The following is a 22,480-nucleotide window of genomic DNA, read 5'->3' on the forward strand; positions in this document are numbered from 1 at the left end:
TTCTCTGAGGAACATCGTTTTAAACACAAACTGGAGCTCCTCTGAACATCTTTACTCCTCACAGCCTGTCATGGAGGCTGATTTAGGACCAGATCAGGGTTAAAATCACTTGCTTCAAACATCATTAATCTTCATTTTTACCTCATTCCTCGCACTAAATTGCTCCTGTAGTGTTGCAGGCTTGAAATGTAAAAATGTACATAGAAAAAAAACATCCCCATCATTTAAAAGCCAACATAAAAGTAAGAATCACTGCATTTTGATTCAGAATTTCCCAACTTTTTTTGTGATTTGGGGCAGTAAAATTGTCTGTATCATTTAAAATCACATGAATATCGGCCATAGGTCGCATGTGGAGCCTGGTTCCTACAGCAGCTGTTTCCACGGTAACGTTGAGTAGGAAATAGAGGACGACCTCCAGAGACCTTCGGGTGTTTAGAGTAAAAAGGCTGAAAAGGAAAATACATTCATTTCAGTTTCAAAACAGTCGTCACAGGAAAATACAATGATTTCGTATCCAAGTTAAGTTGAAATCTGAATAACAACGCCACTTTTTCCAAGAAAAATACGTTTTTATTTCATTAGAAATCCACATAATTGTATCTATGAAAGCATAAAATCCCCACTCCGCCTGTTGTTGTGTTTTTTTTCCTCCTCATCGTGGTTGTTTTTGTAATATTCAAAGTAAATCATGGGTATCAAACCATCAAAGACTGGAAGGTGTATGTCACATACAAACACGGACACTGTCAAACAGCAAAGGGGGAGGGAGGGTGAGGCGGGGGAGGGACAGCGCAAGTTCTGCTGGCCATCTTTTGGAACCACTTCACACATTTAACGGCCTCCACTTCCAGCTTTAAATAAGTGGAACACATATGATCGTGTTCAGCGGTGTTTCGTGCGTGTTCAGCTGCTTTCTAGAGTCAGATTTCACCATCAAAATGCAGAGCTGCATGTGTGTGCTTTAATTGTGCCGCTGGTGTTCCTCAAGGCTTCGTCCTCGGGACACCTTTTTTTTCTTTTTTTCTTTTTTAAATACTCCAACACAGAGAGAACCAACCCACGGTGGACGCAAACACACCGATTACTTCAAAATAATCTACAGTCATCCACAGCCAGAAGAGTCAGTCGTAATACTGAAGAATATACTATTCAGTTGTTCATGAGAGGGAGGGGCAAAAAGGTGACATGAAAACATCTGTATGACTAAAGTGCCAGAGAAGTTCACTGTTTAGTTCGACTGTTCATCACCGATGCTTTGAGACAAGACGCTGACAGTGAGCTCGTTTCTCAATCCAAGGCCCGACATGTAGTTTCCCGTTAAGTGCTAAGAGATAATAAAGAGGTGTGCTCTCCTGCTGCTGTAATGCTGTCATAATACTGTAATCCTTTGGCATATGACTGTATCGAGGGGGGAGAGAAGAGCAGCGCCGGCCACGCTCCACGAGAACATCCTGAAGAAATCCAAATCCATCCAGTTGGTATAATCCAGGAGAAGAACTCAGTTTCAAGTCAAAAACAGAGACTGAATCCAGCAGATATCCCTTGGAGCTCTGTCGGGTCACTGGGTGCTGATCCAAGGTTTAAGCACCAAAACAGGAGCCGACTTCAGGGTTCAGCGCCTGACCTGCATCCAACATGTCCGTCCCAGCGGCAAAGCTGAGACCTTTGCATATTAACAGGTTGGCTAAGCATCCTGCCCACAGGAGGCTGAGGTGGCGTCTGAAGTTAGGGTGAGTTTGTGGGTCAAGTACCTGATCGTCAGTGCTCTCAGCAGGGAGGCGACTGTTTAACCCACGAGGCACCTGAAGGAGACAGGAGATGGAGAGGGGTACAGGTTACTTTGTGTTTGTGGTCGCTTTTTCTGCCGCTTTCAGCTGCAAAATACAAAGATTTTTATTACTTTCTCAACATAAACATGCTAAAAAGAGCGTTTTAAAACATCCCTTTAAGGTGCTTTAAGAACATATGTTAAAAGTGTTAATATACTGCGATTATTGACTGACTGAAATCACTATTTTCCCACATTTTAAATAAAAAATGCACAGTCCGAATATGAATCCAACGTAATCTAGACGACACGATGGAAGGCAGTTCTGGCTCATCTCATCTGTGGCTGCAGCCCAGAAAAACCACAGCAGCAGCTCTTTGCTGGGCCAAAGCAAAGATTAGACACATTAAATCTGCTTAATTAAGCAAACACTAAAAAAAAAAGAGCTGTAAAAAAGTCGAAGAGCATAAAATCAGTGCTTTTCCTGCTGTCAAATGTTTCCAGTTTACTGCAGCTTTAGACAGTGTCTGCAGCTGAATTTATTAACATTTTATTAACGTTTATAGAGCTGGTAAAACAGAGTATAATAGTTAAATAGCATTTAAAAACTAGGCTGATGTTAGTTTAAAGGGAAAATGCAAAAAAACCACTGAAATCTGTTGTTATTTTTGTGTAAACGGAGTACATCAGAGGGAGGATGTGGAAAATCAAAGCAGTTCTTAGTTAGACCCAACTTATAACCAGTAGTGGCAAAGAGAAGAGACGAAAGGGGAAAACGAGAAGAAAAGAGAAGAGACGAAAGGGGAAAACCAGAAGAAAAGAGAAGAGACGAAAGGAGAAAACCAGAAGAAAAGAGAAGAGACGAAAGGGGAAAACCAGAAGAGACGAAAGGGGAAAACGAGAAGAAAAGAGAAGAGACGAAAGGGGAAAACGAGAAGAAAAGAGAAGAGACGAAAGGGGAAAACCAGAAGAGACGAAAGGGGAAAACGAGAAGAAAAGAGAAGAGACGAAAGGGGAAAACGAGAAGAAAAGAGAAGAGACGAAAGGGGAAAAAGAGAAGAAAAGAGAAGAGACGAAAGGGGAAAACGAGAAGAAAAGAGAAGAGACGAAAGGGGAAAATCAGAAGAAAAGAGAAGAGACGAAAGGAGAAAACCAGAAGAAAAGAGAAGAGACGAAAGGGGAAAACCAGAAGAAAAGAAAAGAGACGAAAGGGGAAAACCAGAAGAAAAGAGAAGAGACGAAAGGAGAAAACCAGAAGAAAAGAGAAGAGACGAAAGGGGAAAACGAGAAGAAAAGAGAAGAGACGAAAGGGGAAAATCAGAAGAAAAGAGAAGAGACGAAAGGGGAAAACCAGAAGAAAAGAGAAGAGACGAAAGGAGAAAACCAGAAGAAAAGAGAAGAGACGAAAGGGGAAAACGAGAAGAAAAGAGAAGAGACGAAAGGGGAAAATCAGAAGAAAAGAGAAGAGACGAAAGGAGAAAACCAGAAGAAAAGAGAAGAGACGAAAGGGGAAAACCAGAAGAAAAGAGAAGAGACGAAAGGCAAAAACGAGAAGAAAAGAGAAGAGACGAAAGGGGAAAACCAGAAGAAAAGAGAAGAGACGAAAGGGGAAAACCAGAAGAAAAGAGAAGAGACGAAAGGGGAAAACCAGAAGAAAAGAGAAGAGACGAAAGGGGAAAACCAGAAGAAAAGAGAAGAGACGAAAGGCAAAAACCAGAAGAAAAGAGAAGAGACGAAAGGAGAAAACCAGAAGAAAAGAGAAGAGACGAAAGGAGAAAACGAGAAGAAAAGAGAAGAGGAAAGAAGTTTACAGGAGGGAAAGAAGGAGGGAGTTCTGCAGAAAGAAAGGACTCAAGTCAGAAGGTGATGATGAAGTAAAGCGAGGAAGAAGAAATGAGGAGAAGTGGAGCAGATTGCTTATGTAACGGAGGAGAGAACAATCTGCAGACTGTAGTGGATCAGGCCAAATATAAGGAAGCCATAAAGAGGAATAATGTTGTTTACGAAGGCCAGGCGGTATTTACAGAGCACTTAGAGGCAGGCAGGCTGCTAATGGCTGCTGCCCTGCACCCCCCTTTATCCAGCCTCCCTGTTAAAGCATGTTTCCACCCCTCTGGCACAGAAACAATGAGCCTCTCACCTGTCCTGCCTCTTCTCCCTCCAGTGCTGTGAAGCTGAGCGTAAGGAAACCTGTAAAACACACAAAACAGACACTAAAATGACAGAGGGAGGGGTTCCGGTTCAGATTATTAGTCCTGCATCAGTCCCAGAGGAAATCAGAGGCCAGGAGCTGGTCTCAGCTAACAAATCCACCTGCCAGAACCCGTTTAGGCCCACATGTTGTGGTTTTACACAAGCTAAATGTTTCAAATGGTTTCTGGATGCGATATCCTCCGTAAGCAGAACTTTTAAGACTGGTGAACTTTGGTGAACTTTAAAGGGCAAAAGAAATGGACTTTGGTTGTCTTCAAATTTGAATTAAAACCACATGGTGTTGATCTGCTGGAGACTTTAGTTTTGGGCCGTCAAGCTGCTGAAATGCAGCTGATGCTCGTAGAATGATGATGAAGAGGAGAGAAAAGGAGAGATCAGAGGAAGGAAGAGGAGGAGAAGAGGAATTCAAAGGTGAGGGTGAGGAGAGAGGAACTATAGAAGGATGAAAGCATGAAGAAGAGGAGAAATTATGAAGGAAAATGAGATCAAAGAAAGTGAAACCACAGGGGAGGGAGAAAGAGAAGAAAAGAGAAGAGACGAAAGGGGAAACCAGAAGAAAAGAGAAGAGACGAAAGGGGGAAACCAGAAGAAAAGAGAAGAGACGAAAGGGGAGAAAGAGAAGAAAAGAGAAGAGACGAAAGGGGAAAACCAGAAGAAAAGAGAAGAGACGAAAGGGGGAAACCAGAAGAAAAGAGAAGAGACGAAAGGGGAAAACCAGAAGAAAAGAGAAGAGACGAAAGGGGAAAACCAGAAGAAAAGAGAAGAGACGAAAGGAGAAAACCAGAAGAAAAGAGAAGAGACGAAAGGCGAAAACCAGAAGAGACGAAAGGTGAAAACGAGATGAAAAGAGAAGAGAAGAAAGGCGAAAACGAGAAGAAAAGAGAAGAGACGAAAGGGGAAAACCAGAAGAAAAGAGAAGAAAAGAGAAGAGACGAAAGGGGAAAACCAGAAGAAAAGAGAAGAGACGAAAGGGGAAAACCAGAAGAAAAGAGAAGAGACGAAAGGGGAAAACCAGAAGAAAAGAGAAGAGACGAAAGGGGAAAACCAGAAGAAAAGAGAAGAGACGAAAGGGGAAAAAGAGAAGAAAAGAGAAGAGACGAAAGGAGAAAACCAGAAGAAAAGAGAAGAGACGAAAGGGGAAAACCAGAAGAAAAGAGAAGAGACGAATAGGGGAAAACCAGAAGAAAAGAGAAGAGACGAAAGGGGAAAAAGAGAAGAAAAGAGAAGAGACGAAAGGGGAAAACCAGAAGAAAAGAGAAGAGACGAAAGGAGAAAACCAGAAGAAAAGAGAAGAGAAGAAAGGGGAAAACCAGAAGAAAAGAGAAGAGACGAAAGGAGAAAACCAGAAGAACCCTTTCTTCTCTTCTCTTTTCTTCTCTTTTCCCTATTCGTGAAGAGATGATGCGATATCCTCCATAAGCAGAACTTTTAAGCCTCGGTTTGATGGAGTGTTAACCTGAGAGGAAATAAATAAATAAATAAATAAAGCTTTCAACATCATCAGCAGACTTCAACAAATCAGATTAAAAAGTGCAGCAAGTGGAGGAAGGCTAAGAGCTAAGAGCTATTGTTGATTCTTCTTCTCATAAGGAAAGCCGGCCCCGAGCTGTTTTGGTCACAAACTGATGAATGGAGCCCGGAGAGATGGAGAAATCCTACAGAATCCGACAGCTTTTACAAGCAGAACTGAAGGTGTTATTGAGGAGTTGCACTGAAACTTTTACCGACTCCTCTCTTCTGGACTGTCACATCAACACATTCAGAGGTCCAACTCCAGCTGAAACCAGTCAACACGGCTGTTTTTAAGCCGTTTTCCAGGAGCTGGATTCTCATTCTGACAATCTGAACTCATCTAGTCAGGCTCAAAGCTTTAATTTGTGGCCAAATGCAGAAGTTCTGACCGATCTGCACAATAAGCTGAGGCTACGGGAGGGTTTTAGGTGCAGCAGCACCGGGTCCATTTCATGTTTCTGTTGTTTCTGTATTCAGCAGACGCTTTTATCCAAAGGTACAGGGTAGGAGATGCTCTCTGAAGAGAATGAATATTACATTTCAAATCAGTTTTATCTAGCCAGTGTAATTTGATGAATGTAATCTCAAGGTACTTATAGGATTCAGTCCAATTCAAGCCAATTATAAGTCATTGTAATACGATCATATTCCAACAAAATCAAATACATTCAATTCCAAATGAGTCCAACTAATGAAAATTGAGAAATCGAAATTCCAACGTTTCTCCTGACAAAGTTGGTTTGGTGTCATCTGTTTCAGGGCGGCAGGCTGTAAGTTATAAGATTATATTATAAGGTTAAACTCACATTGCTACCATGCTAAGGACAGCAGAAACATGACTAACGGATAAAAATCAGGTATGATGTTTCTGTATTTATCAGACGCTTTTATCCACAGAGACTTACAAATGAAGATATAACAGCTTTATAAAAAGCTAACAATAAGCTACATAGAAGGAACCCAGGAGTCCGACTCTGTCAGAGGGGACAGAGTAGAGATAGGGTGCAGGCATAGAAGGAAGAGCAGAAAGATAAAGAGCAGAGATAGAGGGGGGAGGGAAGTACAAGGTAAGTGCTGGGATAGGAGATGCTCTCTGAAGAGCTGGGTTTTCAGGAGCTTCTTGAAGATAGACAGGGACGCCCCTGTTCTGGTAGCGCTCGGTAGGTCATTCCACCATCGTGGGACGACACATGAACAGAGTTTGGATTGTCTTAGGCGTGGTGTAGGAGCTGCTAGACGACAATCCTGGGACCAACGGAGGGACCCAGTTGGGACAGAAGCCTTTGCAAGAGCCTTCAAGTAGATGGAGCCGCTCCATTAAGCTCTTTGTAGCTAACATCAGGGACTTGGATCTGATGCTAAGGGCAGCCAGAGGAGCTCAATGAACAGAGGGGGGACGTGTTCTTTTAGGCTGATCCAAGACCAGACGCACCGCCGCGTTCTGGACCATCTGCAGAGGTTTCACAGGCTGGAGACCAGTTAGGAGACCAGTTAGGAAACCAGTTAGGAGACAAGTTAGGAGACAAGTTAGGAAACCAGTTAGGAAACCAGTTAGGAGACCAGTTAGGAGACCAGTTAGGAAACCAGTTAGGAGACCAGTTAGGAAACCAGTTAGGAGACCAGTTAGGAGACCAGTTAGGAGACCAGTTAGGAAACCAGTTAGGAGACCAGTTAGGAAACCAGTTAGGAGACCAGTTAGGAAACCAGTTAGGAAACCAGTTAGGAGACCAGTTAGGAAACCAGTTAGGAGACCAGTTAGGAGACCAGTTAGGAGAGCAGTTAGGAAACCAGTTAGGAGACCAGTTAGGAGACCAGTTAGGAAACCAGTTAGGAAACCAGTTAGGAGACCAGTTAGGAAACCAGTTAGGAGACCAGTTAGGAAACCAGTTAGGAAACCAGTTAGGAGACCAGTTAGGAGAGCAGTTAGGAGAGCAGTTAGGAAACCAGTTAGGAGACCAGTTAGGAGACCAGTTAGGAAAGCAGTTAGGAAAGCAGTTAGGAGACCAGTTAGGAGACCAGTTAGGAAACCAGTTAGGAGAGCAGTTAGGAAACCAGTTAGGAGACCAGTTAGGAGAGCAGTTAGGAGAGCAGTTAGGAAACCAGTTAGGAGACCAGTTAGGAGACCAGTTAGGAAAGCAGTTAGGAAAGCAGTTAGGAGACCAGTTAGGAGACCAGTTAGGAAACCAGTTAGGAGACCAGTTAGGAGACCAGTTAGGAAACCAGTTAGGAGAGCAGTTAGGAAACCAGTTAGGAGACCAGTTAGGAGAGCGTTGCAGTAGTGAAGGCAGGAGATGACCATGGCCTGCACCAGGAGCTGGGGGGCATGTTGGGTCAGGTTCATGAACATCAGTTCATGACATCATTGGATGCTTCAAACCAGTGAACATTTAGAAAAGCTTCCAGTCTTTCTGGTAACAGGGATTGTCTTTCATTTACAGACAAACACCCACACAGATCTGCTCTAAAATGATGTAAAAAGCAGACAAACATCAGCATATAAACGGCTTGTAACCAGTAAACAGATCCTGTGATAAATCAATGCAAACTTCTGCAGAAAGATGGATGAACAGCCTGATGACCGCTCTCTGGAGGCTCAAACAGTCTATTTACAGGCTCTTCTTCTTCTTCTTCTTCTTCATGTGCAATCTCCTCCAAATCCTCCACCTCTCTCTTCATCCCTCCATCTTTTCTTGTCAATAACTGTCTTGAGGGCTCAGTGACTCAGATCTGCTCTCAGACTTGTTTCTTTCCATTTCTCTCCACTGTTATTTCTTTCCTCCTCTGTCCCACAAACTAAATTTAAGTCCATAATCCTTCCTTCTGTCTTTCTCTGGCTGTTTTTCTCTCTTTCATCAGCTCTAAACCCACAGTCTGTCCGTCTGTCCCAGCCCTCGTCACCTCGTCTTTCTGCTTACTTTCCAGATTTACTCAGATGGAGATTAAATGACTTTTTTAGGGTTTCTGAGCCACTGCTAATGTGATGCTGTGAGTTACATCAAACGGCCTCCTGTGACAGAATCAGCAAACAGCAGAGTTGGCTTTGCTCTGATGATCGAATCAAAGAAGATTTGATGCGATCAGTTGGTTTCCTGAGCCGATTATACGAATTAAACTAAATTGGATTTTTACCGAATTAGATTCAAATGGATTTTAATTGAGTTACAATTATCTGTATTGAATTGGAGGACAGCTGATTTGAATTAGACTGCATCTCTAAAGTGTTTTAAGATTGGAAACGATGTGAATAAAACTGACAAAGTGCTTCAGTAACCTCGTATCGGTGCCTTTTTTAACATTAAAGACAGTTTAAACACTCATCTACAGACTTTACGCTGACCTACATGAAGCTAAAATGGAATAAAACTGACAAAGTGCTTCAGTAACCTCGTATCGGTGCCTTTTTTAACATTTTTAACATGTAAAGACAGTTTAAACACTCATCTACAGACTTTACGCTGACCTACATGAAGCTAAACTGGAATAAAACTGACAAAGTGCTTCAGTAACCTCGTATCGGTGCCTTTTTTTAACAGTTTTAACATGTAAAGACAGTTTAAACACTCATCTACAGACTTTACGCTGACCTACATGAAGCTAAAATGGAATAAAACTGACAAAGTGCTTCAGTAACCTCGTATCGGTGCCTTTTTTAACCTTTTTAACATTAAAGACAGTTTAAACACTCATCTACAGACTTTACACTGACCTACATGAAGCTAAACTGGAATAAAACTGACAAAGTGCTTCAGTAACCTCGTATCGGTGCCTTTTTTAACATTTTTAACATGTAAAGACAGTTTAAACACTCATCTACAGACTTTACGCTGACCTACATGAAGCTAAACTGGAATAAAACTGACAAAGTGCTTCAGTAACCTCGTATCGGTGCCTTTTTTAACATTAAAGACAGTTTAAACACTCATCTACAGACTTTACGCTGACCTACATGAAGCTAAACTGGAATAAAACTGACAAAGTGCTTCAGTAACCTCGTATCGGTGCCTTTTTTAACATTAAAGACAGTTTAAACACTCATCTACAGACTTTACGCTGACCTACATGAAGCTAAAATGGAATAAAACTGACAAAGAGCTTCAGTAACCTCGTATCGGTGCCTTTTTTAACATTAAAGACAGTTTAAACACTCATCTACAGACTTTACGCTGACCTACATGAAGCTAAAATGGAATAAAACTGACAAAGTGCTTCAGTAACCTCGTATCGGTGCCTTTTTTAACATTTTTAACATGTAAAGACAGTTTAAACACTCATCTACAGACTTTACGCTGACCTACATGAAGCTAAACTGGAATAAAACTGACAAAGTGCTTCAGTAACCTCGTATCGGTGCCTTTTTTTAACAGTTTTAACATGTAAAGACAGTTTAAACACTCATCTACAGACTTTACGCTGACCTACATGAAGCTAAAATGGAATAAAACTGACAAAGTGCTTCAGTAACCTCGTATCGGTGCCTTTTTTAACCTTTTTAACATGTAAAGACAGTTTAAACACTCATCTACAGACTTTACACTGACCTACATGAAGCTAAACTGGAATAAAACTGACAAAGTGCTTCAGTAACCTCGTATCGGTGCCTTTTTTAACCTTTTTAACATTAAAGACAGTTTAAACACTCATCTACAGACTTTACGTTGACCTACATGAAGCTAAAATGGAATAAAACTGACAAAGTGCTTCAGTAACCTCGTATCGGTGCCTTTTTTAACATTTTTAACATGTAAAGACAGTTTAAACACTCATCTACAGACTTTACGCTGACCTACATGAAGCTAAACTGGAATAAAACTGACAAAGTGCTTCAGTAACCTCGTATCGGTGCCTTTTTTAACATTAAAGACAGTTTAAACACTCATCTACAGACTTTACGCTGACCTACATGAAGCTAAACTGGAATAAAACTGACAAAGAGCTTCAGTAACCTCGTATCGGTGCCTTTTTTAACAGTTTAAACATGTAAAGACAGTTTAAACACTCATCTACAGACTTTACACTGACCTACATGAAGCTAAAATGGAATAAAACTGACAAAGAGCTTCAGTAACCTCGTATCGGTGCCTTTTTTAACAGTTTAAACATGTAAAGACAGTTTAAACACTCATCTACAGACTTTACACTGACCTACATGAAGCTAAACTGGAATAAAACTGACAAAGAGCTTCAGTAACCTCGTATCGGTGCCTTTTTTAACAGTTTTAACATGTAAAGACAGTTTAAACACTCATCTACAGACTTTACGCTGACCTACATGAAGCTAAAATGGAATAAAACTGACAAAGTGCTTCAGTAACCTCGTATCGGTGCCTTTTTTTAACATGTAAAGACAGTTTAAACACTCATCTACAGACTTTACGCTGACCTACATGAAGCTAAACTGGAATAAAACTGACAAAGTGCTTCAGTAACCTCGTATCGGTGCCTTTTTTTAACATTTTTAACATTAAAGACAGTTTAAACACTCATCTACAGACTTTACGTTGACCTACATGAAGCTAAAATGGAATAAAACTGACAAAGTGCTTCAGTAACCTCGTATCGGTGCCTTTTTTTTAACATTTTTAACATGTAAAGACAGTTTAAACACTCATCTACAGACTTTACGCTGACCTACATGAAGCTAAAATGGAATAAAACTGACAAAGTGCTTCAGTAACCTCGTATCGGTGCCTTTTTTTAACATGTAAAGACAGTTTAAACACTCATCTACAGACTTTACGCTGACCTACATGAAGCTAAACTGGAATAAAACTGACAAAGTGCTTCAGTAACCTCGTATCGGTGCCTTTTTTAACATTAAAGACAGTTTAAACACTCATCTACAGACTTTACGCTGACCTACATGAAGCTAAACTGGAATAAAACTGACAAAGTGCTTCAGTAACCTCGTATCGGTGCCTTTTTTAACATTAAAGACAGTTTAAACACTCATCTACAGACTTTACGCTGACCTACATGAAGCTAAACTGGAATAAAACTGACAAAGTGCTTCAGTAACCTCGTATCGGTGCCTTTTTTAACATTAAAGACAGTTTAAACACTCATCTACAGACTTTACGCTGACCTACATGAAGCTAAACTGGAATAAAACTGACAAAGAGCTTCAGTAACCTCGTATCGGTGCCTTTTTTAACATTAAAGACAGTTTAAACACTCATCTACAGACTTTACGCTGACCTACATGAAGCTAAACTGGAATAAAACTGACAAAGTGCTTCAGTAACCTCGTATCAGTGCCTTTTTTAACATTTTTAACATTAAAGACAGTTTAAACACTCATCTACAGACTTTACGCTGACCTACATGAAGCTAAACTGGAATAAAACTGACAAAGTGCTTCAGTAACCTCGTATCTGTGCTCTTTTTTTAACATTTTTAACATTAAAGACAGTTTAAACACTCATCTACAGACTTTACGCTGACCTACATGAAGCTAAAATGGAATAAAACTGACAAAGTGCTTCAGTAACCTCGTATCGGTGCCTTTTTTAACATTTTTAACATGTAAAGACAGTTTAAACACTCATCTACAGACTTTACACTGACCTACATGAAGCTAAAATGGAATAAAACTGACAAAGTGCTTCAGTAACCTCGTATCGGTGCCTTTTTTAACATTTTTAACATTAAAGACAGTTTAAACACTCATCTACAGACTTTACGCTGACCTACATGAAGCTAAACTGGAATAAAACTGACAAAGTGCTTCAGTAACCTCGTATCTGTGCTCTTTTTTTAACATTTTTAACATTAAAAACAGTTTAAACACTCATCTACAGACTTTACGCTGACCTACATGAAGCTAAAATGGAATAAAACTGACAAAGTGCTTCAGTAACCTCGTATCGGTGCCTTTTTTAACATTTTTAACATGTAAAGACAGTTTAAACACTCATCTACAGACTTTACGTTGACCTACATGAAGCTAAAATGGAATAAAACTGACAAAGAGCTTCAGTAACCTCGTATCGGTGCCTTTTTTAACATTAAAGACAGTTTAAACACTCATCTACAGACTTTACGCTGACCTACATGAAGCTAAACTGGAATAAAACTGACAAAGTGCTTCAGTAACCTCGTATCGGTGCCTTTTTTTAACAGTTTTAACATGTAAAGACAGTTTAAACACTCATCTACAGACTTTACGCTGACCTACATGAAGCTAAAATGGAATAAAACTGACAAAGTGCTTCAGTAACCTCGTATCGGTGCCTTTTTTAACCTTTTTAACATGTAAAGACAGTTTAAACACTCATCTACAGACTTTACACTGACCTACATGAAGCTAAACTGGAATAAAACTGACCAAGTGCTTCAGTAACCTCGTATCGGTGCCTTTTTTAACCTTTTTAACATTAAAGACAGTTTAAACACTCATCTACAGACTTTACGTTGACCTACATGAAGCTAAAATGGAATAAAACTGACAAAGTGCTTCAGTAACCTCGTATCGGTGCCTTTTTTAACATTTTTAACATGTAAAGACAGTTTAAACACTCATCTACAGACTTTACGCTGACCTACATGAAGCTAAACTGGAATAAAACTGACAAAGTGCTTCAGTAACCTCGTATCGGTGCCTTTTTTAACATTAAAGACAGTTTAAACACTCATCTACAGACTTTACGCTGACCTACATGAAGCTAAAATGGAATAAAACTGACAAAGAGCTTCAGTAACCTCGTATCGGTGCCTTTTTTAACAGTTTAAACATGTAAAGACAGTTTAAACACTCATCTACAGACTTTACACTGACCTACATGAAGCTAAAATGGAATAAAACTGACAAAGAGCTTCAGTAACCTCGTATCGGTGCCTTTTTTAACAGTTTAAACATGTAAAGACAGTTTAAACACTCATCTACAGACTTTACACTGACCTACATGAAGCTAAACTGGAATAAAACTGACAAAGAGCTTCAGTAACCTCGTATCGGTGCCTTTTTTAACATTTTTAACATGTAAAGACAGTTTAAACACTCATCTACAGACTTTACACTGACCTACATGAAGCTAAACTGGAATAAAACTGACAAAGAGCTTCAGTAACCTCGTATCGGTGCCTTTTTTAACAGTTTTAACATGTAAAGACAGTTTAAACACTCATCTACAGACTTTACGCTGACCTACATGAAGCTAAAATGGAATAAAACTGACAAAGTGCTTCAGTAACCTCGTATCGGTGCCTTTTTTTAACATGTAAAGACAGTTTAAACACTCATCTACAGACTTTACGCTGACCTACATGAAGCTAAACTGGAATAAAACTGACAAAGTGCTTCAGTAACCTCGTATCGGTGCCTTTTTTTAACATTTTTAACATTAAAGACAGTTTAAACACTCATCTACAGACTTTACGTTGACCTACATGAAGCTAAAATGGAATAAAACTGACAAAGTGCTTCAGTAACCTCGTATCGGTGCCTTTTTTTTAACATTTTTAACATGTAAAGACAGTTTAAACACTCATCTACAGACTTTACGCTGACCTACATGAAGCTAAAATGGAATAAAACTGACAAAGTGCTTCAGTAACCTCGTATCGGTGCCTTTTTTTAACATGTAAAGACAGTTTAAACACTCATCTACAGACTTTACGCTGACCTACATGAAGCTAAACTGGAATAAAACTGACAAAGTGCTTCAGTAACCTCGTATCGGTGCCTTTTTTAACATTAAAGACAGTTTAAACACTCATCTACAGACTTTACGCTGACCTACATGAAGCTAAACTGGAATAAAACTGACAAAGTGCTTCAGTAACCTCGTATCGGTGCCTTTTTTAACATTAAAGACAGTTTAAACACTCATCTACAGACTTTACGCTGACCTACATGAAGCTAAACTGGAATAAAACTGACAAAGTGCTTCAGTAACCTCGTATCGGTGCCTTTTTTAACATTAAAGACAGTTTAAACACTCATCTACAGACTTTACGCTGACCTACATGAAGCTAAACTGGAATAAAACTGACAAAGTGCTTCAGTAACCTCGTATCGGTGCCTTTTTTAACATTAAAGACAGTTTAAACACTCATCTACAGACTTTACGCTGACCTACATGAAGCTAAACTGGAATAAAACTGACAAAGTGCTTCAGTAACCTCGTATCGGTGCCTTTTTTAACATTAAAGACAGTTTAAACACTCATCTACAGACTTTACGCTGACCTACATGAAGCTAAAATGGAATAAAACTGACAAAGTGCTTCAGTAACCTCGTATCGGTGCCTTTTTTAACATTAAAGACAGTTTAAACACTCATCTACAGACTTTACACTGACCTACATGAAGCTAAACTGGAATAAAACTGACAAAGAGCTTCAGTAACCTCGTATCAGTGCCTTTTTTAACATTTTTAACATTAAAGACAGTTTAAACACTCATCTACAGACTTTACGCTGACCTACATGAAGCTAAACTGGAATAAAACTGACAAAGTGCTTCAGTAACCTCGTATCTGTGCTCTTTTTTTAACATTTTTAACATTAAAGACAGTTTAAACACTCATCTACAGACTTTACGCTGACCTACATGAAGCTAAAATGGAATAAAACTGACAAAGTGCTTCAGTAACCTCGTATCGGTGCCTTTTTTAACATTTTTAACATGTAAAGACAGTTTAAACACTCATCTACAGACTTTACACTGACCTACATGAAGCTAAAATGGAATAAAACTGACAAAGTGCTTCAGTAACCTCGTATCGGTGCCTTTTTTAACATTTTTAACATTAAAGACAGTTTAAACACTCATCTACAGACTTTACGCTGACCTACATGAAGCTAAACTGGAATAAAACTGACAAAGTGCTTCAGTAACCTCGTATCTGTGCTCTTTTTTTAACATTTTTAACATTAAAAACAGTTTAAACACTCATCTACAGACTTTACGCTGACCTACATGAAGCTAAAATGGAATAAAACTGACAAAGTGCTTCAGTAACCTCGTATCGGTGCCTTTTTTAACATTTTTAACATGTAAAGACAGTTTAAACACTCATCTACAGACTTTACGTTGACCTACATGAAGCTAAAATGGAATAAAACTGACAAAGAGCTTCAGTAACCTCGTATCGGTGCCTTTTTTAACATTAAAGACAGTTTAAACACTCATCTACAGACTTTACGCTGACCTACATGAAGCTAAAATGGAATAAAACTGACAAAGTGCTTCAGTAACCTCGTATCGGTGCCTTTTTTAACATTTTTAACATTAAAGACAGTTTAAACACTCATCTACAGACTTTACACTGACCTACATGAAGCTAAACTGGAATAAAACTGACAAAGTGCTTCAGTAACCTCGTATCGGTGCCTTTTTTAACATTTTTAACATTAAAGACAGTTTAAACACTCATCTACAGACTTTATGCTGACCTACATGAAGCTAAACTGGAATAAAACTGACAAAGTGCTTCAGTAACCTCGTATCGGTGCCTTTTTTAACATGTAAAGACAGTTTAAACACTCACCTACAGACTTTACGCTGACCTACATGAAGCTAAAATGGAATAAAACTGACAAAGTGCTTCAGTAACCTCGTATCGGTGCCTTTTTTAACATGTAAAGACAGTTTAAACACTCATCTACAGACTTTACGCTGACCTACATGAAGCTAAAATGGAATAAAACTGACAAAGTGCTTCAGTAACCTCGTATCGGTGCCTTTTTTAACATTTTTAACATTAAAGACAGTTTAAACACTCATCTACAGACTTTACACTGACCTACATGAAGCTAAAATGGAATAAAACTGACAAAGTGCTTCAGTAACCTCGTATCGGTGCCTTTTTTAACCTTTTTAACATTAAAGACAGTTTAAACACTCATCTACAGACTTTACGCTGACCTACATGAAGCTAAACTGGAATAAAACTGAATTTAACGTATCGGCACAGGGGTTCAAGTGGTCGTCCAATAACCAGAAGGTTGGTGGTTCGATTCCCACAGCTGGATTTCAGTCCACTTGTCACGGCTGAGGTGCCCTTGAGCAAGGCATCGTACGCTCTGATTGGCTGCCCACTGCTCCAGATGTATGACATCTGTCTCTATGAGTGTGTGTTAACCTGGATGAGTTTAATATATGACATTAAAGCTGATCTTAATCTTAATCTTGAGAGTAAATAAGCAGTAAACCAGGTTCGATAAAGTCAGATTAATTGAACTGTAGCATAAATAACATGTGCACCCACTTCAAGTTTTACCACCAAATGTGGTTTAGATCATCTAAAATCATAAAAATCTATCTAACAAACTGGATTCTCCTGCATTTTTATCCATTTTTATCCAATTTTATCCATATCACTGCAGTTCATGGCACCGAACGCCTCACTCTGTGAACATCTTGACATCTTAACAAAAGGCTCTAATTGTCATCAAGACGTTTGAAGAGTTTTGTCCACTTGCAGTAAATCGATTGACTGGACAAAGGTTAAACACACCACCGTTTGCACTGATAAACGCCTAAAATTTACCCTGCACATAAAGTCCAAGAACCCTCTGAACACGGATATGTTTTTGGGTTAGTTAAGGACATTTCTTACCTATCTAATCAGAAACGGGACGACTTCTAAGACCAGTTAGAGCAAAGATCTGGAGGTTAACTTGCTTTTTAAAGCACCAGGAGCTCGGTTGCTTCAATAACTGAGGAGTAAAAAAAGTTTGTAATCAACAAAACTCCCCCTAAAGCTGGCCATCAAATCACAGAGTATGTAATGAGATAATCTTCTCAGCTGCAGAAACCTCAAAGCATGAGGAAAATATCCGATTCCACCTGCTCATCACACGCTAAACTCTGCCTACAGTGAGGCACGGCGGTGGCAGCATCATGGTGTAGTTATCTTTAGCTTCAGGTTCAGACCGTCATCTCAGCTCAGTTTCACCAGAAACTGCAGGTGGTAAAGGCTAAAAAACGTGTTTTGTGTGGTCAGAAGTAGGAAAATGAAAGGTGGAAACTGAAGAGCATCGGCCAAAAACACCTCCTGGCCTCTAATAAGACATTTTTATCCAAGTCAACAGCGTTGGCATCGTTGGGTGTCACCAGGAGCAGCTGCACTTTCCTGAAGGAGCTCCAGTGAAACTGGAACAGAAGGGAAAATGCAGCTATTTTACGCTCATTTAATGGTCAAGCTGTGGATGTAAACCACAGAAAACCTGTGCCTCTAGAAGGAAATCAATTGAATTAAGTCTTTTTGTCACTGTGGCTGACAGGTAAAGACGTGAATGTGTGATTGTACATTTTAAATCTTGCTGGAAAGACGGCATTAGCTTGAAATCCTCTCCAGTTGACAGACATCCGTCTGGTTTGTTTCTCTTCCAGCACCTCCAGCACCAGACTGTGTATCTCCAGCTTTAATAAGTGTGTTTCAATGCATGCCTGTGAATGACAGAGCTTTTCTATTTTCCCCAGATACACGAGGATAAAAATAAAAGCCCCTGTGCGCGGTTTGGCCACCAGGTGGCACTGTGGCTCTGCGTGAGGCGGCTGCCCGCCGGCCTCAGGAAAGACCATTCAGTCGCCGGCATGGCGCCGCTCCGTGCCAGGCTCGGATAATAAAAGCATGGTGAAGATTTCTGCCCATCTGCAGAGGCAGGAAGTGGGAGGGTGGGACTGTTTCTGTGCAGATGCTGAAGATTATTCAGATATTTAACGCTGAATTTCTCACAGTTTACAAACCGTGTGTCACTTCCTCGTATCTAAAACTAATCACGATGCTCTCGTGACGGTTTCCCTCCTCTGAGTATTGCTCTGGATGATCGTGTTATCCGACTGTGGTGCTAATCTGTAGAATTTGCAGAATATTATCAGTGAATTAGGCTGAAAAGCCCAGTTTAAATAACTCAAGATATCTGTAGAATCCCTCCAAGCAGAGGGTTGGATTGGGTTTATGCTGCCACAGCACAAAAAACAGGGATACAGTGGCTCCATTAACAATTAATGCAATCCATAGTTTCTGTTTCAGGCTGCAGCTCATCTACTTTCTCAGTATAAGACGCCGAGAGTCTTTCCCGAACTTTAACAAGAGCTTAAAGCTGCTAAAATAACTTCAATGCGCGATGCGAGACTGTAACGCACCGTAAAGACAATCAAAATGTCAAGAACAGACGTGGATCTGATGAAGCTTCAAGAAGAAAAAAGCTGCGTTTGGGCGTCTCTGACAGGAGAGTCTGATGCTATTTTAGGGGATGCTGTGACCATCAAAACCAGCTCAGCTCATTAAGACCGAGGAGGAGGCGTGTCCAGCAGCTTCTTTGAGTGCACGGATGTGTGAGAGTGCATGTTCAGCAGCAAAGGAGAGACGATCAGATCAGTGAATAAAAATAGGCTGTAAGAAGCTGGAAGTGGGATGGGTGAAATGTGGATGATGCAGAGAAAGAGAAAATACCAAAAAGCGAAGGTTAAAGACTGCTTCTGTGTTTTAAGATCACAGCTGGAGTCTTTAGGGCACAAAAAATATGTAAAACTGGTGTCATTTCAACTGCAAATCTACAAATTAAGAGAAAAACCTCCCGGATATGGCACCAAACATAGAATTTCAACAACCTTGTGACATTTAGTGGCTTCAAGAGGCGTAAAATGCCAACATATTATCCTTGTGACTGAGCTGGAAAGAGAGAGATCATAGATGAGAGCAGGAACTCATCGTGAAACAGGAGAGATAAGAAGAAGTGTACTGAGAGAAAGAGGAAAGGCGAGGAGAGGAGTCATTATATAAAACCCAAATATGTTCAGAAAAGCAGCAGAAATGTAAATGAAATGATGAGTTTTCAAGTGAAAACACAGGACATCACTATAGAAAAAGTGGTGGCTGAGGCCTAAATGAAGGAAAAGATCTGATAAACAACATAAATAAGTCACCACAGAAGTGGAGAGTGTGCAGGAATGACCTTTTTTCCTGTGTTTCATGGGGATATCCGACCCCCTGCTTCATAGCAGAGCTCAAAACAAGCAGAGATGTTCTGTGTTCACCTTCCAGCTCAGCCCGAACCATCACTGCTTTGTGCTGATATCAGTAGCTCAAATAGCTCATGCATTTGGACGTTTCTGCAGCAGTAAAAGTGGAAAGAAACATACTGGCCAGAAGGAAGAGTAGAAAGCAGCAGCTCGATTTATTACGTTATTATTCACGCGTCTTATTTGGTCATTTTCCAGAGTTATTACCAGAAAGGTGGCTGGATAAGTCTGGACCAAATGCTGCAGAACGGTGCTCCGGTCTGGACTCTGACTGGACCATTGCAACACCTTGATTCTTCTCTTTTTCCCACATTCTGCTGTAGATCTGCTGCTGTGTTTGGGATCTTTGTCCTGTTGATGAGCCAGTTTCAGCCCAGCTTTAGCTGTGGGACAGATGGCCTCATATCTGACTCTAGAATACTTTGGTATCCAGAGGAGTTCATGGTGGACTCAATGACTGCAAGGTGCCCAGGTCCTGTGGCTGCAGAACCAGCCCAGATCATCAGCCCTCCACCACCGTGCTTGACAGCTGGTATGAGGTGTTTGTGCTGATATGCTGTGTTTGGTTTCCTCCAAACGTGCTGCTGTGCATTAGGACCAAACATCTCCACTTTGCTCTGGTCTGTCCAAAGGACTTTGTTCCAGAAGTCTTGAGCTTTGTTCAGATGCAGCTTTGCAAACCTAAGCTGTGCTGCCATGTTCTTTTAGAGAGAAGAGGCTTTCTCCTGCAGCCCTTCCAAACAAGCCATCCTTGTTCAGTCTTTTTCTAACTGTGCTGTCATGACCTTTAACCTTTAGCATGCTAACTGAGGCCTGGAGAGTCTGAGATGTAGCTCTGGGCTTTTTCACCTTGGGGTGACCTTTAACCTTTAGCATGCTAACTGAGGCCTGTAGAGTCTGAGATGTAGCTCTGGGCTTTTTCACCTTGGGGTGACCTTTAACCTTTAACATGCTAACTGAGGCCTGTAGAGTCTGAGATGTATGACCTTTAACCTTTAGCATGCTAACTGAGGCCTGTAGAGTCTGAGATGTAGCTCTGGGCTTTTTCACCTTGGGGTGACCTTTAACCTTTAACATGCTAACTGAGGCCTGTAGAGTCTGAGATGTAGCTCTGGGCTTTTTCACCTTGGGGTGACCTTTAACCTTTAGCATGCTAACTGAGGCCTGTAGAGTCTGAGATGTAGCTCTGGGCTTCTTCACCTTGGGGTGACCTTTAACCTTTAACATGCTCTAGGCTGCTTCTTCACTAAGGGTTCACTTAGTTTTTCACACACCGCTTCTGTGTTTTAACTCAGTTTTTGCTCAATAAACAATGACACAGTGTGATATGTTATGTGTTGCTGTTTGAATAGTTTCTTATTCATTGATTGTTATTAATTTATTCATTAATTCTTTATCAAGTCTCGATACATAAAACCTGAATGTGGAAGAGGGTGTACTTTCTTTCTGCCATGATACTGGATACATTAGAGCTGCTAATAAAGCTAACTTTTAACAGAGTTTAACAGCAGCATCGACAGTAAAGTGAGATGAGATGGAAGGACGATTTACTGCCATTTAAACTTCTCTAAACACGTTGAGAATGTCCACCTGACTTTAAATATTAGTATTTTTCTTGCTAATCAATTGTAAGTTGATCTAAGTTTTGACCCACAGGGAAAAGTCCGAGGTGGAAGACTTTTTCATCCAGAAGTTGGACACATTTCAAACTGCCATGAAATATGGAGGAGGATGATTCTGCCAAACTGTGAGTGTACTGGAGATGCTAATCCTGTTAGTCTTAGAGCCACCTTCCACTGATTGATCATTCATTTAACCACACGACCAACATTTCAAATGCAACGGAGATGAAAGAAAGAGGATCCTCCCGGGCTTTGAAGGATGTCTGGAGACAAGGTACACGTCTCAATTCTGGAGTGACTTTAGCGGCACAAATATCACAAGATAAGAAGGAAGCTGTGATGAAGAAAAGCAGACAAACAAAGCTGCAGAATGAAGGCAGTGGAGAGGAGAAAGGAAGGAAATCAAAACCAGTCATTAAAATCAAAGGAAGGAGCAGAGGGGGGGAGGGAGAGAGGCCGGACACTGAAGCCGTTATTGGGAAGGCAACAGGAAGTGATACAGAGAGAGAGCAAGACAAAGAAAGTAATAAAGTGTGGCTTGGTTTGTTCTCAGTGTCAAATAAAAGCAGGTCAGAAAAAAGGGTTCAATCTGATCCACAAGCAGAAAAACTGCCCTGAGGCGCCAGCAGGCTGTTGGTCCTGCTGACTGTGAGGCCCCGATATGAACCCAACAGAACCACAAACAGCGCGCTGGTGCCAGAAACCATGGTAACAGTAAGAGAAAACATCACAATAACTGTTTTTGCAGAAAACTATCCCAAGTTTTTCCAATTTGTGGCTGTGAAAGTTATTCTAAGCCTTTTAGGAATGTTATAACATGTAAAACTGATCAGTTTAGTCTGTTTATGGGGTTGACAGAATGAGTAAAGGCTGAAAATCAACACATACAACCGCCCCCCCGCACTGCTGCACACCTTAAGACCTGTTTAAGGAAGAATGGGACAAAATAACAGCTGGAACTCTGCATCACCTGGTTTCCTCAGAGTCAGAACGGCTTTAAGTGTTGGCAGAAGGAAACAAAGTGTTTGGTCATTATTTGGTATAATTTGGTCATTATTTGGTATATCTGGTCATTATTTGGTGTAATTCGGACATTATTTGGTATAATTTGGTCATTATTTGGTGTAATTCGGACATTATTTGGTGTAATATGGTCATTATTTGGTGTAATTTGGTCATTATTTGGTATATTTTAATCATTATTTGGTATATTTTGATCATTATTTGGTATATTTTGATCATTATTTGGTGTAATTCGGTCATTATTTGGTATATTTTGATCATTATTTGGTATATTTGGTCATTATTTGGTATATTTTGATCATTATTTGGTGTAATTCGGTCATTATTTGGTATATTTTGATCATTATTTGGTATATTTGGTCATTAT

At 40.2% G+C, this 22,480-nt stretch overlaps 1 protein-coding gene across 2 annotated transcripts in view; it reads right to left on the bottom strand.

Annotated features, from left to right (window-relative positions):
- Window positions 1-537: 537 nt before the first annotated feature.
- LOC140313902 (leucine-rich repeat and fibronectin type III domain-containing protein 1-like protein) overlaps window positions 538-22,480 on the bottom strand; it is a 167,187-nt gene continuing 145,244 nt past the window's right edge. Inside the window, exons 11-12 of one of the 2 annotated variants that reach the window (XM_072391887.1) lie at window positions 3,912-3,961; window positions 538-1,805 (exon numbers count right to left, since the gene is read on the bottom strand). The gene's annotated coding sequence lies outside the window, so the exon portion shown is untranslated. The remainder of the gene's footprint in view (window positions 1,806-3,911; window positions 3,962-22,480) is intronic. The other variant, XM_072391888.1, reaches the window with a different exon arrangement.

The sequence above is a fragment of the Leuresthes tenuis genome, unplaced genomic scaffold, assembly GCF_036924035.1.
Source record: "Leuresthes tenuis unplaced genomic scaffold, fLeuTen1.0.hap1 SCAF_9, whole genome shotgun sequence".
Taxonomy (NCBI): Eukaryota; Metazoa; Chordata; class Actinopteri; order Atheriniformes; family Atherinopsidae; genus Leuresthes; species Leuresthes tenuis.